This window comes from Delphinapterus leucas, chromosome 9 (genome assembly GCF_059928025.1).
Source record: "Delphinapterus leucas isolate spDelLeu-1000000601 "Yukka" chromosome 9, BTC_Dleu_Yukka2, whole genome shotgun sequence".
Lineage (NCBI taxonomy): Eukaryota > Metazoa > Chordata > Mammalia > Artiodactyla > Monodontidae > Delphinapterus > Delphinapterus leucas.
The window spans coordinates 82,534,078-82,555,101 of record NC_143137.1 but is presented as its reverse complement, the minus strand read 5'-3'; the positions used below and the strand labels follow the sequence as shown (position 1 = coordinate 82,555,101).

Sequence of the window (21,024 nt, the reverse complement as noted above, 5' to 3'; positions counted from 1 at the left end):
TACATTAAGATTGTAAGGCAGAGTGGTTGTCTTCCCAGTCGTGGAGAAAGAAGAATCTATCCTCCCCCATCTCTTATAGTCAACAGTAACCAGTAGAGGTCACAGGTAGTTTCTACTGGGGCATTCCTGGAATGGATCTAGTCAGCAAGTGGTCACTGTGACTTGCTAGAGAGGTGAGTTTGCAATTTTATTTTACCCTCAGGTTAGGGAAACTTTGTCATCATCTTGTATACCTGACTTGGGCTACTGAATCTTTTTTTTATTTTTTATTTTTTTTTGCGGTACGCGGGCCTCTCACTGTTGTGGCCTCTCCCGTTGTGGAGCACAGGCTCCAGACGCACAGGCTCAGCAGCCATGGCTCACGGGCCTAGCCACTCCGCGGCACGTGGGATCTTCCCGGACCGGGGCACGAACACGTGTCCCCTGCATCGGCAGGCGGACTCTCAACCACTGCGCCACCAGGGAAGCCCTGGAGGTAGCTTTTGAATCTTTCCTTCTGTACTCAATATTGAGGCGCATCTCTGAAAGTAAAGTCAGCTGCTTGTGGCTTCCGGAACACTAGTTGCTTCTCACTACACAGGATGTACTAAGGATCTGAGGATAAGTTCTTGAAGAAACATTACTATCTTCCTTTCCTCTGGGAAATTCTTAAGCATGTAGAAATGTCCCATCAAGATTATGACTTAGTCAATCAAAATGGATGAACTTAGTTATATTTATTCATTATGTTTCATCTTTAAAAATTGAAGCCAATCTCCTAAAACATGTCTTAACACATGCATGTTGGAATTTTTCAAAAAACAGATATTGTCTATTTTCAATTTTAATTTTATTCACCTAAAATTGGAGGAAGATTGCCTGAAAGGGTGACATCTTCAATGGTAGAATGTTTTATCATAGAAAGAAAAGGTTTTCCCTGTAATTAATTGCACCAAAAGACTTAAAAAGGAAAATCACCACAGCATTTTTTCCCTAACCTAAATGACATGGCAAATAAGCCAGAGAAAGTTTAGTAAACAGTACAGATTTAGTTTAATCTTTATTTTTTTTAGTTTCATAGCTTGAAGAATTTAAATATTTTCTACTACACAGGATGGTAAATAAATATGAGCTTAAAGGAATAAGTGGCAGAATAAGGTTCAGTTATAACTAAAATATTTTTTGGTAATATTTCGAAACCCGTGGTTATGTATTGAACTGCCATCAGGAGGTAGGTGTCTTTCCAAACAGAAATACCCATTAAGTGGATAATGTGAGTGTATCAATAAAAGGAGTGAAGGAATCATCTCACACCGGTCAGAATGGCCATCATCAAAAAATCTACAAACAATAAATGCTGGAGAGGGTGTGGAGAAAAGGGAACACTCTTGCACTGTTGGTGGGAATGTAAATTGATACAGCCACTATGGAGAACAGTATGGAGGTTCCTTAAAAAACTACAAATAGAACTACCATATGACCCAGCAATCCCACTACTGGGCATATACCCCGAGAAGACCATAATTCAAAAAGAGTCATGTACCAAAATGTTCATTGCAGCTCTATTTACAATAGCCAGGAGATGGAAGCAACCTAAGTGTCCATCATCAGATGAATGGATAAAGACGATGTGGCACATATATACAATGGAATATTACTCAGCCATAAAAGGAAACAAAATTGAGTTATTTGTAATGAGGTGGATGGACCTAGAGTGTGTCATACAGAGTGAAGTAAGTCAGAAAGAGAAAAACAAATACTGTATGCTAGCACACATATATGGAATCTAAGAAAGAAAATTAAAAAGGTCATGAAGAACCTAAGGGTAAGACGGGAATAAAGACACAGACCTACTAGAGAAGGGACTTGAGGATATGGGGAGGGGGAAGGGTAAGCTGTGACAAAGTGAGAGAGTGGCATGGACATATATACACTACCAAACGTAAAACAGATAGCTAGTGGGAAGCAGCCGCATAGCACAGGGAGATCAGCTCGGTGCTTTGTGACCACGTAGAGGGGCGGGATAGGGAGAGTGGGAGGGAGGGAGACGCAGAGGGAAGAGATATGGGAACTTATGTATATGTATAACTGATTCACTTTGTTATAAAGCAGAAACCAACACACAATTGTAAAGCAATTATACTCCAATAAAGATGTTTAAGAAAAATAAAAGAGTGAAGGAACAAATGAATTCATGGTTTCTGCTAATTTAGGAATAGCTGTGATTTTGTAAGTATAATTGCAGTAAGTTAATTTGGATGCAATTTCAAACTTACATACCTAAAACCACATTTAATGTTGAAACACTATTAGAAAGATAAAAATGAGATGTCAAATAAAAATCAGCTAGGACAGATAAATGCAACTTAAACCAAGGAAGAAAAGAAGGAAAAATGAAAACTGGAATCTTGTGGAGGAGAGAAGTCTATACTGAAACTTATAAAAATAATATTTTGGGACGGACTTATTTATAACATGGGAAATATTTAGTGGTTTTTAATTTTGAGTTGCATGAAATGGTATGGTTTTTATGGGCTTATTTCACCTCCACATATTAATCGCTGTAGTCCTCATTTCTTCAACCTACTGTGATTATCCAGTTTCCCCTGAGGAGTTGTAGAAAATGGAAGGAAAAACAGGCCTGCAACAGTCTTGGATCATGTCCAGAAAATGTTTTTAGTCCTTGGGCTGCATGGAGGATGGTGCCCCAAGCCTGGTACACACAGGTTGGGAAAACAATGAGGATCTCAGCATATTCACTCTCAACAGGAAAGCCCTGTGTCCTTAACAAAAGGTGTACTACAGAGTACGCTGAAACACACTTGGATAACATAAACATCTCGATTCACATTTGTGTCTTTACCCATGAACAGGAAGCAATGTGGAGTAAGACAGTTTGCTTGCTAAATACCACAACTGAGGGCCCTGGGCCCTGAAAGCCAGGAAAACAGTTGTGTTAGCAATCTCTGAGGATACATGTACTAATCAACCAGTGCAAAACTAGGAGGACCAGTAGAGTCATTTAGGGTGACATTCCATAGCAATTCAGATTCCATAACCTGCTACTGTTTACTTAAGTCACAACCTCCGGACAAAAGAGAAGAGCAACTTTCCGGAATCTGAAAGGGGATGGTGAGAATGAACATGATTTGAGTCCTTGGTCGCTTGTTGGAGCACGATGAGGATGACAGACACTTGCATAAAGACACAGCTGATGTTATTTAAACCTACTTCAGAATAGAAGATTTCTTTCTACTTAACCATAAGGTAAATTCCTTTATCAAGTCCATTGTCAGTGCCCCCTAATGTGAAACAAACTTTAATGATGCTACTAAAACGTTAGGGCTAAAATGAAGTTTAATAGGTAAGTTGAACTTCTCTATTATTCAAAGTTTAAGTGTGCAGATACTAAAGGGAAGGTTTTACTGTACCCCTGACTAGTTGTCATTTCTTTCATTCAAGCAGATAACCAACTGTCACAGAGAAACATGCAGAACAGTTGCAGGGTTCTGATATTTTAGAATTCTGAATTTTTATGATATCTACCTTATGCATGATAGAATAGTAGTCTGTCACTTTTATTCTGTTTGGATTTTAACGTTTATGATTTATAGAATATAGTCATGAAAATAAGATATATAGAAAGAAATTTAAATGATGTATAACATTTCCAGGAAAATATTTGCTTCTGGAAGTTTTATTTGATATATTAGATATATAGCCACACACACCCACACACTCTATATGTGGGTATGTATGTGTGTTACACAGGTTTTTGTTTTGTTTTTACAGACTATTACACGAGGCTTTGTTCAAACTAAAAAATACATTTAGAGCAGGATGTTCCCACTTTGAATCCTTATGGATTCTTGGAAATCTTAAGAATTTATTTCAAGTTCTTCCAAGGAGTTCATTTCAGAAGCAGCACTCTAAACCAAACCCTTTGGTCTCTTGGAAGACAGAAAACTCTGGCTTATCCACAAGCAAATCCTTCCCTTAAGCCCACTGAGAACCAACCTGGAAAATGATGATTTGATTTCACTATAGGGTTTGATAGGCTGTTTAATATTTCTTTAAAGCTTCTAGCAGAAGCTGCTGTGCCACTCAAATGCAAGGTTTGTGCCAAATGTTTCTTCAAAGTGTCAGGGCAGAAGGATCAAACTTTTCCATTTTCAAGCAAACAAACAGAAAAAGAAAGGCATCAGAAATATCTTATTTCCTGTGTGGTGATTTCTAAGATAAATTACTGTTACGTGACATACTTCTTAGAAAGTATTTTATTTCTCAGCTTTAAAAAAGAATTTAATTAGGTATGCTTCCATGTCCCTGGAAAAGTGTCTGTGTGTGTGTGTGCGTGCGTGCGTGCGTGCGTGCGTGTGTGCCTATGCATGCATGTATGTGAGTTTAACTCTTTCAGGAATTTGACACCCAAGTGCTGTGTATCTCCGAACTTAACAGATTGTCAGATGGCATAGATGTCAATATAATTGTTTAAAAGACAGACTAGTATGGTTAGTATGTCTGTTTATTTACTACATGGAACAAAATCACTTTAAGTCTCATTATTCCTCTGATTTCTTTTCTGGTTTTATACATTCATCACAATGAAAGCTTCTTAGCCTTTCATAGCATATCACCTTGATCAAGCCATCAGCTAATGTGAATGTATAAATTGATTTCTGTAACCCTTCTTAAAATTATTTTATTGATTTCCTTTTTAAGACCCCACTTCAGGGACTATTTATAGTGTAGATGACATTTCTCAACACAAAACTCTGTTGTACCCTCAATTCAATGAATTTTATATTTCTGCCATGTGAAATTATAAATTAATTGCTCACATAATTTTTTTCAACCTTTTTCTGGTATTTGGTTAGCTAAATGCTTATTTTTGTAATTGATTTTTTTCTTATTATTTCATAACAACATGCTTTGAGGTCTAGTTATTCTTTTACCTGAAGATTTCTGTTTTTTCCCCCTAATAATTTCCTTTCTAATGTGTGAACACAAATTGTCCTGACAACTATGCTGATCTTAACACTTCCTTAAGGTTCTTAGTATTGCTTAAATGTTGACTTTTCCCCACTGTCCTTAGAGAGTTAAGTCTATTTTGCAAACAGTTCAAGTAAAGATAGGTGCGCCAACATATTTAGAAGGCCTGTGAAATTTACATATTGATCTGGCCCAGCCCACATGAGACTATCCACATATACAGAGGTGCTCTCTCTTTAATCTGTCTTTTACACACAGCTCCTACCATGACTTCTATGAGACATAGGGGGAAGTTTACTTTATATCACTAATGCAGTAAGTTTACTTTCATTGTGTGCTCTATTCATTAGACGACATAGCTTAAGTCTAAACTTTAATGACCCTGATATTCTGCATTTTATCTTTAATGATGTCCTTTGAAATTTTCCTTTAAACGTGATATTAAAAACTTCCATTTTAATCTCTCAAGCTTTCGCTGGCATTACCGTGTACTGCTATGTCTTGTGCATTTAATATTCTCTTTTAAAGTTATGTACATATATATTTATTTTTATTCCTGCACGTGAAGGCCCTCCTCACCACATGAAGCAGGTAGAACCTGCCACTGGTTTAATACTTCCATAAATGTAAGACAGCAATTGAAAAACTAGGTATTTGTTTGTATAGCACACACAATCAGGTGTCGTATGCATGTGCATAAATATGTGTGTGTGTATAGATCTTCATGATTAGTTAGCCCAAGGATTAAAGTGATAAGACGAATTTTGCCTTGGTTTTACACTGGTGACTAATGTTTTGAGATACTTTACAGTGTTATGTGTTATAGGTCTTCAGAATGAATTTTGTTTTAGCTAATCTCAAAATAATTCTGTTAACTGCCACTTACAGAATATGTTCACTGTTCATTCCTTGTTTATTGTACTTAGATATCATTTTCTAAGAGGAGGTTATTTATAATTGTTATTCAATTTGAACAAATGGGTTGAAAAGAATACGTAAATGAGGTATTGATCAAGAACTTATTTATATATATATTTTTTTTATTTCAGAAAAGAGTATATAGGCTCTTCAGTCAGTCTTTCAGGGTTTTAATCCTTGTTTTGGCACATGCTAGCTGTGTGACCTCAACTAGTTGTCTAAAGAAAATAGTAAGGTGGTGTGGTGGGTCAATGAGATAACTTATGTGAAACACTTATTTCAACAACTGGCAGACAGCAAGCCCCCAGTACATGTTAACTCTGTTACCTTATCATCGTCATAATTTATAGGTCTTTGATTGCCCATACAATCTAGAATTGCAAAGCAGATCATACCAAAATTCTTTTCATTTGCTAGACTGTAAAAAAAATGAATCACTTAAAACTTTTTATCTACTATATAGAATCTGCATACATCTTTACGTTTTAAATTTAAATCTAACATATGATTTGATCTTCAGCTTGAGGCTGTAGGTAGGCTCTGTAGTTATTCTCTTTGACAAGAAAGGAAATCAGGAATATGAGGACTGTGTGCTGCCCAGTTCACAAAACCTATTATTATTAAAAGAGCTGTGGTCAGGACTTGGGCTGTGTGATTCCTCTTCTAGAACTCTTATTATGCCTACATTGTCTGCTTCTCACATATGTTGCAATGTTTATAATTACTCAACATACTTTACTCTTCCTCTTTTATTTCACAAGTGTTAAATTCCATGAATCAGCTCATCTAGAAATACTGTTCTAAAGGATTTTCTGAAACCATACAAATGCTAGAAGAAAGTTTATTATTTTTTATATTCTTGGAGAAAGACTTTCAAAGCATGACACAATACCTAAAAGGAATTGCTGTGAAAGTTAATGGCATAAAAATTGAAATTGTCAGTAATTTAAAAATGCAATAAAAATAAAGTTTAAAATAGTCAAAAATGTTTTAAAAACTGTCAAATGTCAGAAGACTGGCTATTGCCTTACTAGCTAATAAGGAAGGACAAACAAACCCACAGGGGAAAAAAAAAGATGAACAAAGATATTATCACAAATATTTAAAAATATAAATGCCAATATGCTTAAGAAAATAGGTGAACTTTCACTCAAATATTTACTGATAAAATAAGTACTTGTTAAAAACAAAGTTTAGTGTAAACCAGTGTGAGACGGGCATTTTCACACATTGCTGTGTACACGTATGAACAGAAATTTGGTAAAACTCCCCCTGCCAAAAAAAGTACATACTTTTACATTTCACTTTCTGCTATTTACTAGTGTCCTAGCACAGTAAACAAAACTATATGGGAACTTCCCTGGTGGTCCAGTGGTTAAGACTTCACCTTCCAATGCAGGGGGTGTGGGTTTGATCCCTGGTCAGGGAGATAAGATCCCACATGCCTCGCGGCCAGAAAACCACAACATAAAACAGAAGCAATATTGTAACAAATTCAATAAAGACTTCATTCTCCATTTTTTGATTAAGAAAATAAGAGTAAGTAGTTATTTAACTCCTAATCCCCAGTCAATATAGCTAGCAATGGTAACATCAGAAGTCATGGATGTCTGTCTGATTCCAAATTCTAAGTGGTCTTCCAGAAAAAAAACGACTTCCCAAAGCACTGTGCCTAAGCTGACTTAAGCATATTGACAGTTTTATCTTTCATTCTACTAAATTTTGTCTAGTGCTGTAGTGGATTTACAGAAGGCAAGGTATAGCCTCATATAAAAATATCCCTTCAAAATATTGCACATACATTATATTTTTAAAATGAAAACCCCAACATGCATTACTCAGAAATGGGTGCGGCAGTTTTCTGCCTTGTTCAAGGTGAATATTTTGCTCAAAATATAGATATATGGTTGCAGATTTTACTTAGCTCTAGATTTCCTGGGTGTTGTGTGCTAAGCTACGCAGAACGGTTGCCTATGGGATTGAACACTTAACAGCTGCCTCTGGGAATGTAAATTTGATTCTTTGGGCTGCTCATGGGAGGGTGTGACATTTTCCTCTCCAGAGAGAGAGGATTTGGATGGCATTAGGCTACTGAGTAAATAGTGATCCAAGTAAGTTCAGTGTCAGCTTAGGCATCTATTTTACACGTATTTTTTTCTGAATCATCTTTCTCTAACAGTGTTCAAATTTTCATTATAATTTAACTCTCCTTGACCTCCCTGGTGGTCCAGTGGTTAAGAATCCGCCTTCCAATGCAGGTGACGTGGGTTCAGTCCCTGGTCAGGGAACTAAGATCCCACATGCTGCGGGGCAACTAAGCCCACGTGCCACAACTACTGAGCCCATGCGCCACAACGAAGAGCCCACACACTGCAATGAAAGATCCCGCATGCTGCAACCAAGACCTGACACAACCAAAATTTAAAAAAATAATAATTTAACTAGCCTTTCAATATATTTAAGATATGCTGTTTAAAATGGCATCTGAACTCCTATGTTGGTGGACTCTTTCTGAATTGTCACACTGGAGGGTGTGTGTATGTGTGTGTATCTGTGAGAAGGCTGAGAAGGAAAGTATCAAAGTAGCTTAAATACAATAAAATAGATACTCTTAATCAAAATAGTTATTAAATTAGCTTTTATACTACCTTTTTATTAATACCACAAAGTTAAAAGGTCACAATTATAAGGGAATCATCTTTTTAAATTATCTGAAATCTCTGTAAGTTATTCTTTTTAAATGAAAAGCATCAATCATAATGAGATTACACAAGGCCATTTCTACTTTATTGTAATTAAATGATCAGATATTTTTTAAAAATTCTAATATACCTGAAGACTTTTATAACTTATTAATTTTTAAATAAATGTGTCTGTAAAAATATCCTGGAGAAAGAAAGCAATGCTAGAGGGAAAAAAGTGCTTTGGATTCCTTTCCAGTTGTATTGCACAGCTAGCAAATGAGAGGATCCAACACATGCCCAGAAGTGACAGCACAAGCAATCCAATGAGGACTGGTTTAAATACAATCTGATGAACTAAATGTATTTCTGCCTGTTACTGTTAGGTTGTTGTCTTTCAAGGCTGACTTAAAGGCATTTATTTAGCTGATCTGTCTGATAGATGACAGTTTAACCTTCTGAAGATTTTGATTTTTGCCTGTATGTTTCTGAGAATTTCTTTGTAAAAATGTATTTTTAATATCGAGGGTCTTTTTTATCCTCCCAAAGTGCAAGATTTGGTTAGATTTTAAAATAATTACTTTCTTTTAAAGTAACTTTAGTATATGCTTTTTTATATTAAAAGGTCATCCTAAATAGTAGAATTATTTAAATGTTATGTAACAGTTGTCTTTTTAACTGAAGAGATCTAAGAGAAATTTAATTTGGGGGGTTTTCGTAGAAGGATTTTGCTGTGCTCATGAAACTTCTATAAAACTAAGAGAAAATAATAAATAGTGAAGAACTTCCAGTTAGAACAATAGGCTATTTCCTTTTATAAACGTCTGTTTGTTATCCTTGTTGATTGACAGAGTCTCCAGTCGTTTTCGCAATTATTAGGCTCAACACACTTTAGATTTATGAAAAGTGCATTTTGTTTAAACTTTATGAAATGAGGTTTTCAAGCAGGAAAGTTAGACTCTGATAATTCTGCCCAATCTACACTTTCCACCCCTGGGCCCAGTTTATCATCTGGAATAATGATTCTGTAGTAAAAGAGTATATTAGAGGCCACTCAACAAGTTAGTTCCTTTTGTCTCTCTGGCCTCTAACTTACTTGGATGGGAAAATGGCCAAAAGAAAAAAAAAAGTACTGCAGAGGATCTCAGATATAGGTAATGGGTCCTTACCAGAACATAAAAATAGACCTGTAGGAGCCATATCAGTGGTGGGATGTGTGTGGGGTTTTTGTTTGTTTGTTTGTTGTTTTAATTACTCTTGCAACAGAACACTCACTGGGATCTGACGTCTGTCTGTCTGTCTCTCTCTTTTTTTTTTTTTTCTTAAAGCATATTTAAACTCACACTTTTTATAATGGGGATTTCAGTGTAGGGTTTTCTGCAGAATACCATTTGGTCCTACTAAGAATTGACCGTTCAAATGTTGGAGCATTTGATTGAAAAATCCTTCTTAGCCTTTTTAAAGGTAAGTCATAATGATTTTTTTTTTAAATAAAAAGATTTCTATCTCCCAAATGATAGGAGATGACACTACTATATAAACACCCATTAGAAGTTATAGAACAGGAACAGCAAGCAGGAACTGTTTTCTTGAAGTTATTAGGCTTTTTTTAAAACGTAGGTTTGTGTTGTTTTCCAAGTTATCAATCTTCTTACCTTTTATGTTTAAAAAAATATTGAAACCTTGTCCACCAGCCTATGACATTTTGTTTCTTGATGTTTAAAATCTTATGTTTATTTGTAAATATTTATTTGTTAATATTTAAAATGATGTACTATCCAATTTGATTATTGCAGAACTTTCATTATCTACTTAGGCTATTTATACATGATTTTTAATTTAAATTATGAATGAAAATCAACATAAATAAAAACCAGTATAGTAGGATTAGTTCTTATAAATGACTTGCCACTCTATGCCAACATGCTTTCTAATATGCAATTGTTAACTACTTATTATTTTAGAGAGTCATTATTTTGTTTAATCTTCTATCTTAATTTCACAACTTTTAGTGAACCTGACTTTGTTTACATGGTTAAATGCAGTGCATGTTTTGGATACATTCTTATTAAGCATTTTTTTTAAATGAACAAAGATATTGTAATTGCTACTGGGGATGGTTAATTGTATTAATTCCAAATAATGATTCTGATTTATATAAATGTTTATAAATTATATAAAATTTGGTAACAGAATAAAAAAACAAAATTAAAGTTTTTGGATATTTAGGAAGCTTATTACAAATATCAGCAAATTATTTTCTTGAATGATGATACAAAGTTTAGAGGACAAATCATTCTAGAGAAATTAAAAGTTTTAATTTATAGTAATTTATAGTAAGTGAATTCATACATAACTGTAAATGGCATAAATTCTCTAGAGTATATTTCTAACAGTTTCTAGAATTGTAACATATTGAAAGATGTTTTTGAAATCTTTTCATGTACTTTTCAGTCCTTGACTGTGTAGTTTTAAATTAGGAAAAGAAACAGTGCTTTTAGTATTCGTTCAAAAAATAACCAAAATAATAATTTTTAAAAATTTTGTTATGTAGAGAGTCCAGTGGTGGACTGGATTTTATGAGAGGAAAAATACATAGAAATTTTTTCATTTACCAAAATCATTATGAGACCGGAACAATAAATCCAATACAAACTCATCAGAAGTTAAGCTGGGAGGAATAACATAATTACAACTGGAGAGGTATTGGACAGAGTGTACTAAAAATTTTGGAATTTATTTTGGGAGTTATAGTTGCTATGCTTAATTTTTAAGAAAATGTTAGCAAAAAATACTTGTGGATTTTTTTTTCTTCCTGAAGGAATGGATTCTGTAACTATTTTCTGATTTAATCCAAACGTGTTTTAATTCACTGGCCCAAGTCATGGCTGAAAGTTTCAAGGGGCATTAGTCTAACCTAGAAGCTGCCTTTTCATTTGCATAATATTCTAAATCCTGGTATACATAAGAATAAACTATTTCATCAGATTTTACTGTAACCTAAGAGTTTTGGAAATAATCATTCTTCTTTGTGTAACTTATACACATTTATTAGATTTTTAAAAAATAATACTTGGCCAATTTGCAATAACATTTTACTATTAGGTTATTCAAAATAATATTTCAAATAACATAACATGTGCTATGATAGGAATTTTTATTCATTACCTCATTGAATTTTATTTGACATTTTAAACCATATATGATGTATTTATACACATTTTAGAGAAAACTGAGCCACAGAAAACTATAATGTTAGACTGTGAATTGAACCTAATTATTTGAATTCAAAGCTCAGAATAATTGCAAATCTTATAGTATTCTACTGTTTACAGTAAGAGTTGGGCTGGGAAAAAAGAGATAATAGCATTTCTATCTAGGACTCAACAATCAAGAATGGCTCTAGGGCTTCCCTGGTGGCGCAGTGGTTGAGAGTCTGCCTGCCGATGTAGGGGACGCGGGTTCGTGCCCCGGTTCGGGAAGATCCCACGTGCCGCGGAGCGGCTGGGCCCGTGAGCCATGGCCGCTGAGCCTGCGCGTCTGGAGCCTGTGCTCCGCAACGGGAGAGGCCACAACAGTGAGAGGCCCGCATACCGCAAAAACAAACAAACAAACAAACAAAAGAATGGCTCTAGATAAACCTATTTAAACGGACATGACTCTAAGAGAATCATTTCAAACCTATAGTAATCTCTATACTCAAGTACTCCAAAAACTACCCCAAAAAGGTTGGTTTGCTTCTAGTAGAACATTTAGTGTAATAATAAAGTCAATGTAATTATTGTTTTAATTTTCTAAGACTACCACCAAAACAAGTTTTAACTTGTTATATTTGAAAGGCATAATTTAGTAAAGTATATTATTGTTTTGTATTATAGATGTCTATAAACTTTTTTCTGTTATATATGTTTAGCTCCGTATATTCTGATAGGATGGAAATGCCCATATAAATTAAAAGGATTATGGTAACTTGAATAAGAGAAGGTGTCGGAGATCTCCTAATCTAGTTATTTAAATATTTTCCACATCGCTGTTGGGTTCTGTGGGGATGACTCAGAGCCCAAATGAGATGTGACTGGAAAGGGGAAAGGGCCACAGTTCTTGCCAACTTTGACCAGAATAGCTATTCTTTTAACTATCTTTATATGTTGGGATTGTGTGTAAAATAAGTACTAGTCTAATTCCCTTCTGTTTCCACATAATGAAACACAACCAGATTTAAATGATTGACTTAACTAGTTTGATGTGAATCTGCATCTTCCTCCTGGCTAGGGAATCATGGCTTTTTAAACACACCTAGATATCATATAAAGTAAGAGTGTGAACAGGAACTTAATTTGGAAAGCTAATTTTCATCATTCATATTCAACCTATTGTTGAATTAATCACCCCCAGAACTCTAAAACTGCGTTTTGTGGGCAGATACTGTATTTATTAGGTGAGGAAGACTGTGTATCAAAAGAATCACAGTGTGTGTCTAGTGGAAAACAGAGGGGTGTGATCTGGTATCCTATTCCAAGGAAAAGTGGAAGGAAGGCTTATGGAGAGAATAGGAAATTTCTAACTCACTCGTGAGTTAGAAAATGTCATTCAGGTCCTGGCACTCATTTATGGTACAAGTACATACTGTTATAATCTGAAAATGTTAAAGTTTCGTAGTTCACATCCCAGGAAACTGTACCTCTGGGCCATGCCTTTTCTGAGTGGAGTTTCCCAGGAAACACAGCTCTATCTGCACATGGGAATAATTACAGATTCTCTGGGAACTTTATTTTTCTGACCTACTAATGGAGACGCTTCTTATAGCTCAGTCTCAGTTCCTATCACCAGGTTTCCAACATAGTAGAATGGCATAAATCTCATAAGTTCATCTAGAAACATTTCGTAGATATGACAGCAAAAAAAGAAACAGCCACGTGTACATATACTCATGAATTCTACAAAAGGAATAGGACTTAATGTCTGTGAACTGATAGGATACAGCTGATCTCCATATAGACTGAAGAAAGTTATGGGATTAGTGATATCTTAAAACATTTCTTTTTATTTTCTCTTCCTTCTTCTTATTGGTCTCAAAAATATGTTTTCTTCCCTGTACCTTTGATTATTTTTTGTTTTCTAAATTTAAGTACTTTAAGCAAGCAATAAGTTATTACAGATATCAATATCTTAGTTTTTGTTTATGTTTGAGTAAAATGTGCTTTCTTTTTTTCTTTTTCTACATCTTTATTGGAGTATAACTGCTTTGCAATGGTGTGTTAGTTTCCACTTTACAACAAGGTGAATCAGTTATACATATACATGTGTTCCCATATCTCTTCCCTCTTGTGTCTCCCTCCCTCCCACCCTCCGTATCCCACCCCTCGAGGTGGTCACAAAGCACCGAGCTGATCTCCCTGTGCTATGCAGCTGCTTCCCACCAGCAATCTATTCTACCTTTGGTAGTGTGTATATGTGCATGCCACTCTCTCACTTTGTCACAGCTTACCCTTCCCCCTCCCCATAACCTCAAGTCCATTCTCTAGTAGGTCTGTATCTTTATTCCTGTCTTACCCATAGGTTCTTCATGACATTGTTATTTTTTCTTAGATTCCATATATATGGGTTAGCATACGGTATTTGTCTTTCTCTTTCTGACTTACTTCACTCTGTATGACAGACTCTAGGTCCATCCTCCTCACTACAAATAATTCAATTTCGTTTCTTTTTATGGTTGAGTAATATTCCATTGTATATATATGCCACATCGTCTTTATCCATTCATCTAATGATGGACATGTAGGTTGCTTCCATCTCCTGGCTATTGTAAATAGAGCTGCAATGAACATTTTGGTACATGACTCTTTTTGAATTATGGTTTTCTCAGGGTATATGCCCAGGAGTGGGTTTGCTGGGTCGTATGGTAGTTCTATTTGCAGGTTTTTAAGGAACCTCCATACTGTTCTCCATAGTGGCTGTACCAATTCACGTTCCCACCAGCAGTGCAAGAGTGTTCCCTTTTCTCCACACCCTCTCCATCATTTATTGTTTCTAGGTTTTTTGATGATGGCCATTCTGACCAGTGTGAGATGATATCTCATTGTACTTTTGATTTGCATTTCTCTAATGATTAATGATGTTGAGCATTCTTTCATGTGTTTGTTGGCAATCTGTATATCTTCCTTGGAGAAATGTCTGTGTAGGTCTTCTGCCCATTTTTGGATTGGGTTGTTTGTTGTTTTGTCATTGAGCTGCATGAGCTGCTTGTAAATTTGGAGATTAATCCTTTGTCAGTTGCTTCATTTGCAAATATTTTCTCCCATTTTGAGGGTTGTCTTTTGGTCTTGTTTATGGCTTCCTTTGCTGTGCAAAAGCTTTTAAGTTTCATTAGGTCCCATTTGTTTATTTTTGTTTTTATTTCCATTTCTCTAGGAGGTGGGTCAAAAAGGATCTTGCTGTGATTTATGTCACAGAGTGTTCTGCCTATGTTTTCCTCTAAGAGTTTGATAGTTTCTGGCCTTACATTTAGGTCTTTAATCCATTTTGAGCTTATTTTTGTGTATGGTTTTACGGAGTGTTCTAATCTCATACTTTTACATGTACCTGTCCAGTTTTCCCAGCACCACTTATTGGAGAGGCTGTCCTTTCTCCACTGTACATTCCTGCCTCCTTTATCAAAGATAAGGTGACCATATGTGTGTGGGTTTATCATTGGGCTTTCTGTCCTTCTCCATTGATCTATATTTCTGTTTTTGTGCCCGTACCATACTATCTTGATTGCAGTAGCTTTGCAGTATAGTCTGAAGTCAGGGAGCCTGATACCTCCAGCTCCGTTTTTCATTCTCAAGATTGCTTTGGCTATTCAGGGTCTTTTGTGTTTCCATACAAATTGTGAAATTTTTTGTTCTAGTTCTGTGAAAAATGCCAGTGGTAGGTTGATAGGGATTGCATTGAATCTGTAGATTGCTTTGGGTAGTAGAGTCATTTTCACAATGTTGATTCTTCCTATCCAAGAACATGGTATATCTCTCCATCTATTTGTATCATCTTTAATTTCTTTCATCAGTGTCTTATAAATTTCTGCATATCGGTCTTTGGTCTCCTTAGGTAGGTTTATTCCTAGATACTTTATTCTTTTTGTTGCAATGGTAAATGGGTGTGTTTCCTTGGTTTCACGTTCAGATTTTTCATCATTAGTGTATAGGAATGCCAGAGATTTCTGTGCATTAATTTTGTATCCTGCTACTTTACCAAATTCATTGATTAGCTCTAGTAGTTTTCTAGTAGCATCTTTAGGATTCTCTATGTATAGTATCATGTCATCTGCAAACAGTGACAGCTTTACTTCTTCTTTTCTGATTTGGATTCCTTTTTTTTCCTTTTCTTCTCTGATTGCTGTGGCTAAAACTTCCAAAACTATGTTGAATAAGAGTGGTGAGAGTGGGCAACCTTGTTTTGTTCCTGATGTTAGTGGAAATTCTTTCAGTTTTTCACCATTGAGGACGATGTTGGCTGTAAGTTTGTCATATATGGCCTTTATTATGTTCAGGAAAGTTCCCTCTATGCCTACTTGCTGCAGGGTTTTTATTATAAATGGGTGTTGAATTTTGTCGAAAGCTTTCTCTGCATCTGTTGAGATGATCATATGGTTTTTCTCCTCCAGTCTGTTAATATGGTGTATCACGTTGTTCAGTTTGCGTATATTGAAGAATCCTTGCATTCCTGGAATAAACCCAACTTGATCATGGTGTATGATCCTTTTAATGTGCTGTTGGATTCTGTTTGCTAGTATTTTGTTGAGGATTTTTGCATCTGTGTTCATCAGTGATAGTGGCCTGTAGTTTTCTTTCTTTGTGACATCCTTGTCTGGTTTTGGTATCAGGGTGACTGTGGCCTCGTAGAATGAGTTTGGGAGTGTTCCTCCCTCTGTTATATTTTGGAAGAGTTTGAGAAGGATAGGTATTAGCTCTTCTCTAAATGTTTGATAGAAATCACCTGTGAAGCCATCTGGTCCTGGCCTTTTTTTTGTTGGAAGATTTTTAATCAGAGTTTCAATTTCAGTGCTTCTGATTGGTCTGTTCATATTTTCTATTTCTTCCTGATTCAGTCTTGGCAAGTTGTGCATTTCTAAGAATTTGTCCATTTCTTCCAGGTTGTACATTTTATTGGCATAGAGTTGCATGTAGTAATCTCTCATGATCTTTGTATTTCTGCAGTGTCAGTTGTTACTTCTCGTTTTTCATTTCTAATTCTATTGATTTGAGTCTTTTCCCTTTTTTTCTTGATGAGTCTGGCTAATGGTTTATCAATTTTGTTTATCTTCTCCAGGAACCAGCTTTTACTTTTATAGTTCTTTGCTGTCGTTTCCTTCATTTCTTAGTCATTTATTTCTGATCTGATCGTTATGATTTCTTTCCTTCTGCTAACATTGGGGTTTTTTTGTTCCTCTTTCTCTAATTGCTTTAGATGCAAGGTTAGGTTGTTTATACGAGATGTTTCCTGTTTCTTAAGGTAGGATTTTATTGCTATAAACTTCCCTCTTAGAACTGCTTTTGCTGCATCCCATAGGTTTTGGGTCGTCGTGTCTCCACTGTCATTTGTTTCTAGGTACTTTTTGATTTCCTCTTTGATTTCTTCAGTGATCTCTTGGTTATTAAGTAGTCTATTGTTTAGCCTCCATGTGTTTGTATTTTTTACAGATTTTTTCCTGTAATTGGTATCTAGTCTCATAGCGTTGTGGTCAGAAAAGATACTTGATACAATTTCAATTTTCTTAAATTTACCAAGGCTTGATTTGTGACCCAAGATATGATCTTTCCTGGAGAATGTTCCATGAGCACCTGAGAAAAATGTGTATTCTGTTGTTTTTGGATGGAATGTCCTATAAATACCAATTAAGTCCATCTTGTTTAATGTATCATTTAAAGCTTGTGTTTCCTTATTTATTTTCATTTTGGATGATCTGTCCATTGGTGAAAGTGGGGTGTTAAAGTCCCCTACTATGAATGTGTTACTGTCGATTTCCCCTTTTATGGCTGTTAGTATTTGCCTTATGTATTGAGGTGCTCCTATGTTGGGTGAATAAATATTTACTATTGTTATATCTTCTTCTTGGATCGCTCCCTTGATCATATGTAGTGTCCTTCTTTGTCTCTTGTAATAGTCTATATTTTAAAGTCTATTGTGTCTGATATGAGAATTGCTACTCCAGCTTTCTTTTGGTTTCCATTTGCATGGAATATCTTTTTCCACCCCCTCACTTTCAGTCTGTATGTGTCCCTAGGTCTGAAGTGGGTCTCTTGTAGACAGCAAGTGTTTTTGTATCCATTCAGCCAATCTGTGTCTTTTGGTGGGAGCATTTAATCCATTTACATTTAAGGTAATTATCGATATGTATGTTCCTATTCCCATTTTCTTAATTGTTTTGGGTTCGTTATTGTAGGTCTTTTCCTTCTCTTGTGTTTTTTGCCTAGAGAAGGTCCTTTAGCCTTTGTTGTAAAGCTGGTTTGGTGGTGCTGAACTCTCTCAGCTTTAGCTTGTCTGTAAAGGTTTTAATTTCTCCATCAAATCTGAATGAGATCCTTGCTGGGTAGAGTAATCTTGGTTGCAGGTTTTTCTCCTTCATCACTTTAAATATGTCCTGCCAGTCCCTTCTGGCTTGCAGAGTTTCTGCTGAAAGATCAGATGTTAACCTTATGGGGATTCCCTTGTGTGTTATTTGTTGTTTTTCTCTTGCTGCTTTTAATATGTTTTCTTTATATTTAATTTTTGACAGTTTGATTAATATGTGTCTTGGCATGTTTCTCCTTGGATTTATCCTGTATGGGACTCTCTGTGCTTCCTGGACTTGATTAACTATTTCCTTTCCCATATTAGGGAAGTTTTCAACTATAATCTCTTCAAATATTTTCTCAGTCCCTTTCTTTTTCTCTTCTTCTTCTGGGACCCCTGTACTTCAAATGTTGGTGCGTTTAATGTTGTCCCAGAGGTCTCTGAGACTGTCCTCAGTTCTTTTCATTCTTTTTTCTTTATTCTGCTCTGCAGTAGTTATTTCCACTATTTATTCTTCCAGGTCATTTATCCGTTCTTCTGCCTCAGTTATTCTGCTATTGATCCCATCTAGAGTATTTTTAATTTCATTTATTGTGTTGTTCATCATTGCTTGTTTCCTCTTTAGTTCTTCTAGGTCCTTGCTAAATGTTTCTTGCATTTTCTCTATTTCCAAGATTTTGGATCATCTTTACTATCATTATTCTGAATTCTTTTTCAGGTAGACTGCCTATTTCCTCTTCATTTGTTAGGTCTGGTGGGTTTTTATCTTGCTCCTTCATCTGCCGTGTGTTTTTCTGTCTTCTCATTTTGCTTCTCTTACTGTGTTTGGGGTCTCCTTTTTGCAGGCTGCAGGTTCGTAGTTCCCATTGTTTTTGGTGTCTGTCCCCAGTGGCTAAAGTTGGTTCAGTGGGTTGTGTAGGCTTCCTGGTGGAGGGGACTAGTGCCTGTGTTCTGGTGGATGAGGCTGGATCTTGTCTTTCTGGTGGGCAGGTCCACGTCTGGTGGTGTGTTTTGGGGTGTCTGTGGCCTTATTATGATTTTAGGCAGCCTCTCTGCTAATGGGTGGGGTTGTGTTCCTGTTTTGCTAGTTGTTTGGCATAGGGTGTCCAGCACTGTAGCTTGCTGGTCGTTGAGTGAAGTTGGGTGCTGGTGTAGAGATGGAGATCTCTGGGAAATTTTCGCCATTTGATATTATGTGGAGCTGGGGGGTCTCTTGTGGACCAGTGTCCTGAAGTTGGCTCTCCCACCTCAGAGGCACAGCACTGACTCCTTGCTGCAGCACCAAGAACCTTTCATCCACACGGCTCAGAATAAAAGGGAGAAAAAGTAGAAAGAAAAAAAAAAGAAAGAAAGAAAGAAGAGAAAATAAAATAATGTAAGATAAAATAAAATAAAGTTATAAAAATAAAAAATAATTATTAAGAAAAAAAATTTTTTTAAGTTAAAAAAAAAGGGACGGACAGAACGCTAGGACAAAAGGTGAAAGCAATGCTGTACAGACAAAATCTCACACAGAAGCATACACATACACACTCACAAAAAGAGGAAAAGGGGAAAAAATCATAAATCTTGCTCTCAAAGTCCACCTCCTCAATTTGGGATGATTCGTTGTCTGTTCATGTATTCCACAGATGCAGGGTACATCAAGTTGATTTAATCCGCTGCTCCTGAGGCTGCTGGGAGAGATTTCCCTTTCTCTTCTTTGTTCGCACAGCTCCCGGGGCTCAGCTTTGGATCTGGACCCGCCTTTGCATGTAGGTCGCCGGAGGGCGTGTGTTCTTCGCTCAGACATGACGGGGTTAAAGGAACCGCTGATTCGGGGGCTCTGGCTCACTCAGGCTGGGGGGAGGGAGGGATATGGATGCGGGGCGAGCCTGTGGTGGCAGAGGCCGGTGTAACGTTGCACCAGCCTGAGGCGTGCCATGTGTTCTCCCGGGGAAGTTGTCCCTGGATCCCGGGACCCTGGCAGTGGCGGGCTGCACAGGCTCCCCGGAAGGGGGTTGTGGATAGTGACCTGTGCTCGCACACAGGCTTCTTGGTGGCGGCAGCAGCAGCCTTAGCGTCTCATGCCCGTCTCTGGGGCCCGCGCTGTTAGCCCCGGCTCGTGCCCGTCTCTGGAGCTCCTTTAAGCAGCGCTCTTAATCCCCTCTCCTCTCGCACCCAGAAACAAAGAGGGAAGGAAAAGTCTCTTGCCTCTTCGGCAGCTCCAGACCTTATCCCAGACTCCCTCCCGGCTAGCCGTGGCGCACTAACCCCCTGCAGGCTGTGTTCACACCGCCAGTCCTCTCCTCAATGTCTTATTATGAAGAAGAAATAACAGTAAAGAATAAAACTTAATCTAATATTAGCAAGTAAAATAAATTTTATTATGTAAGAAGCTGTACTACTGAGAAAACCATGTGTGCAAAACACAAATTTTATGTGCTCTAAATGGCTACATGTGAGAGGAGAGTGGGGAATAACTATACTTTTTTTATGAAGCTCTTGAATAGAATGTCCTGAGTAACCTGAACTTTTATGTATTCAATTCATGTCCTACTTAATTTGTTAGTCCCTCCTTTGCTTCAGGTGAATAAAACTACAGTTGACCCTTGAACAGAACAGGTTTGAACTTTGTGGGTCCACTTTGACACAGAATTTTTTCCGTAGATACTACAGTACTACCTGATCCACAATGTGTAGTTGGTTGGATCCACAGATGCAGAACTACAGATAAGGAGGGCTGACTGTATAGTTATATGTGGATTTTCCACTGCCTGCAGGGACCATAACCCCTCCGTGTTGTTCAAGGGTCAACTTGTAATTGTAATTTTGTAGTATGAAGCATAAGGTTAAAGTATAATTATAATAGCAATACTTAACTTATGGTGACAGGGCACTGAAGCATAATAAATGAACGCAAGTAAGTAGTTCCCCCATATTC

General features: G+C 36.6%; 1 protein-coding gene across 10 annotated transcripts in view; it reads left to right on the top strand.

Annotated features, from left to right (window-relative positions):
• Window positions 1-21,024, top strand: part of LOC111164621 (platelet glycoprotein 4) — a 148,467-nt gene that overhangs the window by 91,743 nt on the left and 35,700 nt on the right. For 3 of the 10 annotated variants that reach the window (XM_089917761.1, XM_089917760.1, XM_089917763.1), the window contains one exon: window positions 19,733-19,855. The exons of 3 other annotated variants lie outside the window; for them this stretch is intronic. The gene's annotated coding sequence lies outside the window, so the exon portion shown is untranslated. Of the gene's footprint in view, window positions 1-2,960; window positions 3,247-9,739; window positions 10,035-19,732; window positions 19,856-21,024 lie in introns of those variants that run through there. 4 more of the 10 variants (XM_089917762.1, XM_089917759.1, XM_022554382.3 and 1 more) reach the window with 4 other exon arrangements.